The following is a 9,388-nucleotide window of genomic DNA, read 5'->3' on the forward strand; positions in this document are numbered from 1 at the left end:
GGCTGGGCTTGGGCTGGGCTGGGCTGGGCTGGGCTGGGCTGGGGTGCTCCTGGAGCCAGCTGGGGCAGAGGCTGTTTATTTGGTTTCTCATTAACCAAAGGAAGTGCCTGGATCAGATGTGGCCTCTGTTGCTTGACTCCCTGCCCAGAGTGGGGCCTGGCCTGGCCGGAGTAGGGGGAGGGGTCTCTAATCAGGGATGTTTTAGGCCAGATTAGTGCCTCCAACTGAGGTAGAGCTGGCCCCAGGTTGAATGAGCCCATCCTGTACTTCTCCAACTGAGAGTCATTTTGTGATCTCCCACCCCACCCAGGATACCAGCTGCCTCCCCCTGACAGGTGGGGGATGGAGTTCCTGGGGCACCCTGGGAGTCTGCTGTGGGTTCGTAAAGTAAGATGGGAGAGAGAGGGCCAAGAAGAGTATGGGGCAGTCCATCAGAGAGCCCAGAAGGTCTGTGACTGACTAGCTGTTCCCTGGCATGGGCATTGTGACTGGCGCTAGTTGAAGCTCGGCACGTACATTGTGCCAATCACACTGGTGCTTATTAGGCCCTTATGGCATAGCATCTTTCACCTGGCCAGCCCCTGCCACTTGTTTCAAGTACTTTTTACCTCCTTTATCTCATTGGACCTCATAAAGTGTCCTTGTGAGGATGGCAGTTGGGGAATTATTTGTATTTGAGATGAGGAAACAGAGACCCTGCAAGGAGCTGCAGCTTGCCAAAGAACAGATGTCAGTTGAACAGGACACTAGGATTCGAGCCTAGTCCTTGAATATACCATAAGCAAATAGAAGAGTGAGGGGTGTGACTCACCCCTGACTCCCCCACTTCTTGCCTCTGGGAGGTGGAAATGAGATATTGAGGAACAGGAACTTTCCCCACCTCAGTTCCCTTTTCCCATCGGCCTGGGTCAGGGAGGGACCAAGCCTAGCTAGCTGGAGGCAGGAGGTGTGAGCCTCCTCTGGTCGGGCCCCAGACCTGCCCCACCCCCCAGACCTGCCCCACCCTCTACTCTCCTTCCTGTCCCAGCTGGGCCCAAGCGAATGGTGAGTCAGGGATAGAGGATGCTTCCCAGGTGAGGGTGGGGCTGCCTGGCTTCCTCTGCAGGCTGAACCCAGTTCCCTGATAAAGTCAAACAGCAGGTGCTAACCAGGCCTCAGTTTCCTTGAAGGGCCTGGCTTTATAGTACCAGACCAAAGTTCTTGTGACCTTACTGTACCAGTCAATTTTTAGCTCCCAGAAGGCACCTCAGCCAGATGAATGTGGCCTGGCACAGTAGGCCAGGGTGGGCTGAAGAACCCGAGAAAGGACCCTGGCCCAACTGAGGCCATCCTAGGTTGAGCTCTGCTGAGCAAGTGGCCCTCTAGCCACTAGCATCAGTCACTCTCGGAAATCCGGCCCGCCCGCCTGCCTGCCTGCCTGGCCTCCTATCTTGCCTGGGCACGTCACAGTCCCACTAGACACCCCAGCTGAGTCAGCCCCAGCCTGCCTGGGGACCCTCCTAACCCATCTGCTGCTGGCCTCCTGTACAGCTGGCCAATGGATCTGAGGGTTGGGGCCCCAGCTGGTGCCCATTAGGATGACTCCCCTTTGTAGACTGCTGAGGGAGTGACCAGCCCCCACCCAAAATGGGGGTCACAGAGCCTAATATGAAAGCAATTTAAGGACATAGGGAAAACAATAATGACAGCTTCTGTTTCCAATGGTTAATTATTCAGCTGGCAAAGAGAAAGTAAAGAGGGCAAGCTGGGGGAATAAGGGACTTGTGAAGGGGTCTAGGAAGGTGAGAGAACTTTGCCATGGGACCTTTTAATACAGAGGAAAGAGCCCCAGGCTGAGTTCCTGGAGACCTGAGGATCTGTCCCTGCTCTTCCATGACTCCCTTTCCAGGCAGGTCCCTGACTCGTTGGGCCTTAATTTCCATGTCTGATAATGAGGGAGTAGTATTTGATTCATTCAGAAAATATTTCCTGAGCACCTGCTCTATGCCACCTCTGGGCACTGGGGTACGAGGTCTTTGAATGCTTAGCTAACTCTGATTCACTTGTGTGGTAACTGGTTCGTGGGAATGTGGGAGACAGAATGGAGGATACAAAGATTAAGAACATAGGTTCTAAAGTTAGTCTTTCATTCATTCATTCATCTTTTTTTTCAACAAACATTGAATGCCTGGCACAAAGTAGACACCAATCAATGGTCGCTATTGCTTTTTCCATGAGGAATGGAGGGGATACTTGGGCTCTGGGGCTGGGCTTCCTGGGAGCTCTTTCTGCTTTGGTAGTAGACCCCAAGGTCTGTTTGTCCTCCCTCATCACCCACCAAAGCCAACCTTCTGCAAAGTTCCTTTTTTGTGTGTGTGGTACTGGAGGTTTAACCCAGGGGTGCTTACCACTGAGCTAAGTCCCTAGTCCTTTTTATTATTATTTTTTAACATTCAAGACAGGGTCTTGCTAAATTGCTGAAGCTGGCCTTGAGCTTGTGATCCTTCTGCCTTAACCTCCCTAGTTGTTGAGATTACAGGCATGTGTCACCTTGCCCTTTGCAAAGTTCCTAAACATCTACAGAAGTTATCCTGCAGCTCCAATACCAGCCTGCTTCCTCCAGCCCTGGTCCCAGGTTTCTGGGCAAAATGTCCCCAGGATAAACACTCCAAAGACTGGAAGCAGAAGCTGCCCAGACCAGAAGAGCTGACCTCAGCCCTTACCTATTCCTGTGACCCCCCAAGCCAGCCTCTCCTAGGTATAGGGTTTTGGGTGAAGACCTGGCTTCGGAGGAAAGAGATTTCTCCCATATCTCTGGCCAGATTCCTAAGGAGAGGCTTCATATCAATTCTGGGTTCTAGGGAAAAAGAGGGGAGATCCTGGAATCCACACTTGCACCAAATACTCCACATTTGAATGGGATCCTTCAGGTCTTATGGGAACTAGCTGGTGACCTCACCAGCTGCCCTCATGCCCACTCAGGTGGAATCTGAGTGGAATCAGGGGCCAGAAGTGACAGAGCCAGGACTTTTCTGAGAGCTCCTTTCCTGACCAAGCCCCTCATGAGGAAAGAAGCTCAGAGGCTGGAAGAGACTTACCCAAGGGCACACAGGGAGTGCCCACAGAGGCAGCCCTAGGAACCATCTTCCTTGACTCACAAGCAAGAATTGGTTGCCCTTAAACACTGTGGCTTTGTTCTCCAGAATCCCCAGCAGAGCGTGTGTCTTGTGTGTGATTACAACAAACCTATATATATACAATATTTATATTGACAAACTCTAAAGTTTATACAAGGCAATTACTAAAACGACGGCATAACCCTGAGGAAAATATGATCCTGGGAGTTTTAGACCTGGTTCAGAGCTGACCTCAAAAATTCACTAACAGTCTGCCGCTTTCCCTGGGGGCCTCTCTCCTGCGACACCTCACACAGCTCTGAAGCCACACATCCGCACAACATCCTGGTGCATCAGTAGGGGCCAGACCCACTGGTTCATAGCCCAGACCTAGAACTGGACATGTCATGGCCAAGTGGAGGCTGGAAGGTCCTGCAGCTTCACCCTTCTGGATGCTGAGTGTAGCGGGCCAGCCTTCCTGGGCACACCTCAGGGCCCACTCCCCCCCCCTCCCCCTCCCCCTCCCCCCCCTGCCAGGGCCCTTCCGGCCTGCCTGACAGTTAGCTGTCCTTGCCCCGTCTTCAGCCCCCCTGCACACACTAATAGCCATGGCAGTAACATGCTTTCACATGCAAATTGCTATGGAATTCTCAGCCCCTGCCGGTGCCCCAGCCCCCAAGGCCTCCCCCTGGGCAGATTCAGAGAAGAGAATGGAATCTTTCAAGCTGTTAGGGCGTCTAAAGACCTTGAAGTCCAGCCCCCTTATTGGAGGGATGGGAAAACTGAGGCCCAGAGAGGGGACACAGGAACTGCCCAAGTCACGCAGAGAGTTCACCGGGACTGGCCCTCACCCAGGTCTCCTCACTTCCAGCCCATTGCCTCTCCCAACCCCCACACAGCCCCACTACCCCCACCTTCCCCAATCATAGGTTGTTTATTAGGAACTCTGAGGTTCCTCCCTCTAGCACAGATGCTCATCCCAGGCACCCCTCGGTGAGGCTTGGGAGTGTGAAATCCAAAGAAGAAAAGGCCAGAGGTGTCCGTGACTTAGGGGCCTTGCCCAGGGACGGAAGCCATTCTCCTTTGAAACATGCAACAAATTTTCCCTTACTTCTCTCTCTGCCCCCCTCCCCTGATCCTGGCCAAACTGCTCCTCCCAGTCCTCCAGCACGCCTGCCCAGTTATGTCAAGCTCTCCCCTGGGCCCTAGTCGGTTTCCCCAGGTTTGCTCATCTTCACTCTGCAAAGTCTGAGGCCTGCAAGGGCCCAGGAACCATGGTCCCAGCTGGGGTGTGGAAAAAAAGAAAATGCCCCTTCCCTTCGGTTCAGCCAAACAAGATGGGGGTATTTTCTGAAATGAACTTTACAAGGAAATGAAAGGAAACACAAATAAACACCAAATGGGAAAAAAGAGGCACATTTACAGAGCACAGGTGTCTGCTCCCAGCTCAGCTAAGGTCTTACCACAGATGGGCCCAAACTCGAAACATCCGAGTTAGCCTTGAAATCTGCCTTCAGTTCTGCCTGTCACACAGCATTTGACTCTCCATTTCTGACTACCCCAATACCCGGGATCAAATGGCCCTTAACTGCTATTCCACCCTGCTGTCTTGCAAAATGGCTGCCAGAGTGATCTTCCCCAAACTCAATCCTGATCTTGTCTGGGTCTCCTTATCTTTCAGATTTGTGAATCCTTTCTCAACTCGACATGTCTTTCAGGATCCTGGATGATCTGGTCCTTGCCAGTCTCTTTAGCATCTGATTCCCACTCCTCCTCACCACACACATTTCACACCCCAACACCACCAAGCTACTTCACAGTGCCTGACTAGTACAGCCCCCCCCCCTTAAGCCTCTATGTCTTTCTGGGTGCACTGTCTTTAGCCAGAAATGCCCATCCCCTTGTCCCTGGCCTGACAAACTACTGTTCATCCTTCACCGACACATCCGACTTCAAAGCAGGCCAAGTTGGTGCCCTCTTCTCATCTCTTGCTAACAGCCGTGGTATTGTGTGCCTGTGTCTATTTCCCTCACTAGACTGTGAGCTTTTGGAGGGCAGGGACTGTATTTCTTTCCTTGTCTCAACTGGAGTGACACCCAGCACAGAGTTTAGCACGGAGGTGATATCAATGAACCTTTGAAATGCTACTCCAATTGAAGGGGCTTGGCTGGGCTGGAATGGTCATCCCAGGGCTCTGTTCCTGTCTGCCACTGCCCACATTACCAGCAAGCCAATCTGGAGGGTCAATGTCTTGTTATATTACCCTGCAATAAACACTAACATTTATTGAGTACTTATTATGGGGCAGGCACCTTGCTCAATACTTGATGTGCATTACTTCATTGACACCTTATGTCATTGTGATGTCTCATTGAGGTTCCTATCTGGGGTAGGACTGTGATTATCCCTGTTTTACAGATGAGGAAATGGAGTGTCAAAGAGGGAAAGTACCTTGGGCTGGGGTTGTGGCTCCATGGCAGAGCAGTTGCCTCACACATGTGAGGCATTGGGTTAGATCCTCAGCACCACATAAAAGCAAATAAACAAAATAAAGATATTATGTCCATCTACAACTAAAAAAAGTATTTAAAAAAGAGGGAAAATACCTTGCCCATGACATTCCATTCCAGCCTTGGCACTTTCTACTTATGAATTCTCAAGCAAGTTACTTAAAACTCACTGTGCAGCTTGGCATGGTGGTGCATGCCTGTAATCCGGTGACTTGGAGGCTGAGGCAGGAGGATCGCAAGTTCAAGGTCAGCCTGGGCAACTCAGTGAGACCCTGTCTCTCTCTAATATCAAAAAGGGCTGGGGATGTAGCACAGTAATAGAGCACCCCTGGGTTCAATCCCCCAAATGGGAAAAAGAGAGACATTTACAGAGCACAGGTGTCTGCTTCCAGCTCAGCTGAGGTCTAGAAAACAAGAAAAACAAACCACCTCTGAGCTGGGCTGAGGGTATGGTTTCATGATAGAGTGCTGGAACTTGAAGTTCGTGGTCCAGAGATTTGCATTTGAGGTTTGACTCTGCCACTAATATTGGAATATGACATCTCTTCTCTTAAGGCCTGAGTTTCTTCTTCATGTGTTGAATGTAAATGGGATGATGTTAGCAAAACTGTTTTGTGAAAAGTAGCAAATGTACTTCCATGTAAGGAGCCACTATTTCCCATCAGAATGTATGTTCCTTCAGGCCATGAGCCTGGGCCTCAGTGGAGAGCCCCTGAATAATGAACTAGCAAAGCCAGTGTCTCCCCTACTCATAATCTATGCCCCTCCCTGCAGGACTCCAGCAACCAGAGAGCCAAATCACAAGCAGGAACATCCCCTTTGATAGTGGCCTGGAACACTTCTGGGAGAGAAAAAAAAAAAAAAAAGATGTGTTGAAACCCGGGACCCAAAGACTGTTTAGTTCCTGCTCTCTGTAGGGTGACTGTGGAGCACCAAGTACTATTTGAAAGAAGGACAGCTAGATTTTTTGTTTTGCTACTGGAGATTGATTTAGGGGGTGCTTTACCCCTGAGCTACATTCCAGGTCCTTTTAATTTACTTTTTATTTTTTTCATACTAGGGATTGAACCCAGGGAAGCTTAACCACTGAGCAACATCCTTAACCCCGTTTTTAATTTATTTATTTTAATTTTGAGATAGGGCCTCAGAAAATTCCTTAGGGCCTCACTGTAAGTTGCTAAGGCTGGATTTGAACTTGAAATCCTCCCGCCTCAGCATCCTGAGCTTCCGGGATGACAAATGTGCACCACCATATCTGTTAGTATAGATTCTTTCTATACTATGTCATGCTGATGAAGTTTTGACCAATAAAGCCTTTCTGAAGGCCACTTAGATAAAAAGATGCATCCATCAACAGCCTAAAAATGAAGATCTCTTGCCCAGCTATTCCAATGTGAATTTTGGCCCGGAGTAAAGGATTCTCATCACAATCTTATGGATTTGCAGTGGTTTCCTAATATCTGAAAATCGGAATGCTCACAATCTCAGCTACTCAGGAGGCTGAGACAGGAGGATTGCAGGTTCAAGGCCAGCATCTGCACCTTAGTGAGAACTTGTCACAAAATTAAATTTAAAGAAAAGACTGGAGGTATAGCTCAGTGGTAGAGCACCTGCCTAGCATGCATGAGTCTCTGGGTTTTATCCCCAGCACTACAAAAACAAACAAATAATTAAAAAAAAAAAAAAACTTGGAACACATATTGAATGCCATGTCCCCTGATACTTTTTATAATCTACACATGCACACACACAAACATCTCCGGTAACAATGAAAATTTTTCAATATAGCATATATTAACTGTGTGCTTTCAAAATCTTGCCCATTTTCCCTCCAGCCAGAGGTTTACATGTATGTCTCTAAATTCTAGCACATTAGATTGCAAACACAGGGCCTCCACCTCTCAGTAATCCAGTTTCCTCATTTGTAAAACAAAGTTATTGATACCATCTATGGTGTTGTGTTGTTGAGCAGACGCCATGAGATACTATATGCAAAACCCTTAGCAGAGTGCCACACATATCGTAACTGCTTGATTTTATTATTACAATCACCATCTATCTCTATATGACACAGTCACATGTCTGCCTTGACCATTAGATCATGATCTCTACAAGGTAGGGGCTAGGCTTTATTTTTTCTCTCTGGATCTCCAGTACCCAGTACAGAACTTGGCACATAGTAGGTGCTGAGTGACTGGTAAAAGAATAAATTTGGGGGTGGGGAGTAACTGGGGATTGTATTTAGGGGCGCTCAAACACTGAGCCACATCCCCAGCCCTATTTTGTATTAGAGATAGGGACTCACTGAGTTGCTTAGCACCTCGCTAAGTTGCTGAGGTTGGCTTTGAGCTTGCGACCCTCCTGCCTCAGCCTCCTGAGTTGCTGGGATTACAGGTGTGTGCCACCAGTCCCGCAAAAATAAATTTTATCCAATGCCTTTAATGCAGAGAAGAGGTAGGTAAGGTTCAGGACAGGACAAATCATGACTTGGAACTAGAACTCAAGTCTCTGTCCAACACACTGTGGTCCCTTGGGCAATGGGAATGAAGGTGGGATTGGGAGGAACTTTCTAGATTCCTGGAACTGCACTGCCTCGGTTTGTTCTGGGTTTTGAGTCTGGGTTCATTGTGATCAGATGGTCTCCAGGACTGGGCCAGTTGTGCTGACCCCCTCCCCATTCTTGCCCTCAGTTCCTCCATCTCGGGCTCTAGTCTGGTCCAGTCAAACAGGAAGATTCATTAACCATCTAAATATACAGAGCCTAGGGGCCATGTGCAGCCTGCAACAGAGCTGGGGTCCCAGCAGGGCCAGAGCCTGAGGCATGGTGCCTGCGGAGGCAGAGGGCTGGCTGGGAGGGGGGCCTGGAGTGGGGAAGCCCAGAGAACAGCTAATGTGATGATTGATGGGGAGGTGAGTGAAGCCAGGCCAGCTCCGGGTCCTCAGAACCCCCAGTCCCCAGTCCCATTCTTTGCCAACTATCCCTGCAGCACCACCCCCGCCCCAAGTCGAACCCTGGTTCTCCCACCAGCAGTGGTACCATGTCTCTCTGTCTGCAGTCTCTAACTCTTCATTCTGGGTCCCTGGGCTTCAGCAGGACGGAGCCTAAGAGGTGGGCGGCCAGGGGTGGAGGCGGGTCTCCCCAGGCTCTTGCCTGCTTATTATTGTAAGGGCTATTTCTCTAATCAAAACTCCCCAATTACCCAAGGGCCCCTCTGATTAATATTCCATGATAACAGGAACAGGTCACATCTGGCTGCAGGAGCTGGAATTTGACACTCCAGAGCCCCATGATTGGTCTGCAGGAAGAATAATAAACTTCCTTTCTCTTGCCCCGCGTTCCCTTCCTTTCCATTCAGAGGTTCCCTTTTCCTCCACCTCCTTCCCCAGCCCTGCATTTGTCGCCTTCCACTCCAATCCAAAGTCCCTGCTTTGCACTCAGCTTTCCACTGAGGTAGAAGCCATCTCTCCAGTCTCCATCAGCCTCTGGTCACTGTTGTCCCTTTGCCAGGATGGCTTTTGGGCATGGGAGCATTTTATGCTGGGTCATGGGAAGCCAAGCAGGGAGGACAATGTCAGTGATTGTGGGTACTTTAAATATATCACCTCATCGAAATCCTCCTTAGCCTCCTCTTACCTGGAAGATAGTATCCTTCATTTATAGATCAGGGTCTAGAGTGTCTGAGAAGCCATAGGACTTGCCAGGGGTTATACAGAGCTGCTGTTTCACACCCAGGGCTTTCTGCTCCTACCCACCTTGCCCTACTGAGGATGCTTTTGGTCCCC

Source organism: Ictidomys tridecemlineatus, chromosome X (genome assembly GCF_052094955.1).
Source record: "Ictidomys tridecemlineatus isolate mIctTri1 chromosome X, mIctTri1.hap1, whole genome shotgun sequence".
NCBI lineage: Eukaryota > Metazoa > Chordata > Mammalia > Rodentia > Sciuridae > Ictidomys > Ictidomys tridecemlineatus.